Source organism: Corvus brachyrhynchos, unplaced genomic scaffold, assembly GCF_000691975.1.
Source record: "Corvus brachyrhynchos isolate BGI_N302 unplaced genomic scaffold, ASM69197v1 scaffold363, whole genome shotgun sequence".
Taxonomy (NCBI): Eukaryota; Metazoa; Chordata; class Aves; order Passeriformes; family Corvidae; genus Corvus; species Corvus brachyrhynchos.
In genome coordinates, this window is record NW_008237404.1 from 2,064,071 (window position 1) to 2,067,182 (window position 3,112).

Sequence of the window (3,112 nt, forward strand, 5' to 3'; positions counted from 1 at the left end):
GGCGTCCTCCATTTTGTCGGAAGCCGCTGCGGGAAGCTTGGTACCAATTCAAACCAACGTGAGGCGCAGCGGGGCGTCCATTTGAAGAGCCTCCGTCCGGCTTTCCCCCGGGAAAAGGAGCCGGGTGCCCCCGGCAATGCACTGGGGTAGGGGATGAGTGCTCCGGCCAGGCGCCGGGAACCAACTCTCCGTCCGCCCTCCGCCAAAATGGAGGATGCGCGCTTCCCTTGCGCGGCTCCTTCCCCCTGCGCTGGCCATGGCACCAGCGCCCGCTCCTTCGAGGATCAGGGGAGCACAGCCGCCCGTCTGGCGGGGCTGGTCCCGCTCTGCCCCATTCACCCATCCTCCTCTGCCCAGAAGAGGGAGAGAGAGAGCGCAATACCCGCCCAGCCTCTTCTAGCTGGGATCAATCCGTGCCAACCACGCAAAGCAGCGTCCCCCGGGGAGAGAGAGTCTCTTGCGTGCGCAAGGAGCTGGGTTTCAGCCGCTGGCGCCATTTCCAACCCGGAGCTGGAGCCTCCCGCGGGATTAGCCTGAGGGACAGCCTCCCTCTCGGGCGGCGCAGGAGTCATTGAAGGGATGTCTCCTTTCTCCACCACCTTTGATGTGTTTGGCTAATAATTTACATGTGTGGGAGAGACCAGAAATTTTCTATCATCCATTGTCACAACAGTACATCTAATTTCTTCCTAATGATGCCACCCGGAGACACAGGCTCCAGTCAACAACTCAAGCCAAAAGCTTCTCCGGCACTGTTAGTGTATGTTGTTGAGTGGAATTAATGTGGGTTTGGTTTTGTTGATTTTGGGGGCTTTTATTTTTTTTTTTTCCAAGACATGCTGCTCATCAGATGAAGCTTGGAAGCGCTACTTGGTGGGGGGGAGGGGGGAACAAAGTTACCTCAGGGCTGGCAGCAGCTTGCTCATGCCTGCAAAAAAAGATGTGAGGTGATGGCAAAACAGCTCTAATACAACCACTGCCAAGGAAGGAAGTGCCATGGAGATGCATCATCACTCATTTTGAAGGTCTCAAAGATGCCCTATAAATTGATAGACTTTGATCTGCAGTATCACACTAGTCAAACTAATTACGTAACCAGAGAGCTGTTGAAATTTCAACATGGAATCCCATTCAGTCCATCAAGTCAGCTGGCTTCTGACCATCTTCATTATTAGCCTGGAGTATCTTCTAGGTTGGTAAAACTCAAAGGCATATTAAGTTGTCCTACAGATTACATATTTGCCATCATTCCTAGTCATATGTATCAGGAAGATGTCTTTTGTTCTACAATAGTTCTTATCCATAAGCATTTAAGTTCTCATGAAGTTCAGAAAGAAATTCAAGAGGACTTAAGCACCAGCAATGGATGGTAGAAAACAAGTGTTTTTCTAATTAAGAACACATTAAGAGATACCTATCACTCTTAGTAGTCATTAAAAACGTACCTGAAGAATCCTTTTCATCTTACCACTGCCCTAGCAAGAGACATTACCTAACAGTATTATCCAGGACTATTATGTAGCAATAGAAGATTTTCATTAATGTTTTAGATTATACAGCTCAAACAAAATTTAATGGTTTTGCTTGCACTTTTGGAACTGTATGAAATGTATTTATATAGTAAAGTTTATGACTCCAGATAACTGTTGTCCCCCTATAGACATGTAACCTTAGTTTTAAATTCCTATGTTCAAATATAGCCAAAAATAATTAAATCCACCATGATTTTTCCTTTATTTTTCCAACTGACATCAGGAAAAAGGACAAAAAGTTCAGGCACCCATGTAAATTCCTCTTCCTCTATAAAACCATGTATAATTCAGATTATTTTAAAGAATAATCCACATAGAGTAATTCTTTTTATGGTTTGAAAGAGTTAGCATCAGCTCAAATGCTAAGCAGCAAAATCTCTTCATGAACACTGGAGAACTGAAGCATATGTATTTATAGGCTCCACACCACTGCTTTCATGGACAGGCCTGATGTAAGTAACCTCACTAGAAAATGTCAAATGTATGGACTGGGAGTAGATAAATTCAACAAAGCTGAGCCAACAGTTTGTTCATCAGCTTACAAGAAGAGTGACATCCTTCTCTCTGTCATGGAGGAATATTGTCTCAAAAAGCAGTCAACTGTATTTGAACTGAGAAGGAGTAATGTGATATATTTTGAAAAGTTTACGTTTGAGCAGAAATATTAAAAACACTCACCAAACCAACCTTCAAGTGATGCATATTGTATTGTAAGAACAGGATGAATATAGTATAAAACTACCTCCTGCTGTCAGCATTATGTATCTATGATAAAGATTAGTGGCATTTGTTCCAGACTTAGAACAACTTTACTTTTGTCCCCTACCATTTCTTCCAGTATTTCTCTTTCTTTTCTGTCCTTAATCTCACTTCTTTGTCTACTTATCCTCAGTCCCTCTTGGCCATCACAAAGAAGAAAGATGTGAACAAACTGTATAGGTTGATGGAACATGTGTCCTCATAGTCATGGCATAAAGGAATTCTGGTCTGCTAGTGTTTGCTCAACACAACTTCAAGAAATAGTTGTGGATGGAAAAGAAATTAAAAAGACAAAATCAAACAAAACAAAAGAAAGTAGAATCTTAAAACACCTATCATCAGTAACAACTTCATCATTTTGGTTTCATTATATAGTACTTCCTCTACCGGTGTTCTGATTTTTGAGTTTCACTAGGCATAGCAGCTATTCTTTGTAGACTAAAGCTCTTAATAAAAAGATACTTAGGAAAAAACTCTTCACTGTGAGGGTGGCGAAGCACTGGAACAGGTTGCCCAGGGAAGCTGTGGATGCCCCATCTCTGGCCATGTTCAAGGCCGGGTTCGATGGGGTTCTGAGCAGCCTGGTCTAGTGGAAGGTGTCCCTACCCATGCTACAGGAGTTGGAACCAGATGGTCTTCACGGTCCCCTTCCAACCCAAATCAATCTGTGATTCTATGATACCATATGTATGTGTTTGTACTCTACATAACAGAACCCATAGAATTTGTAAAAATTAAAAAAAAAATGCTTTGTATGGAACATTACCTGTGGTTTTCGTTATGGTTGTTGAACTACATATACATTTCATAGTATTTATAAA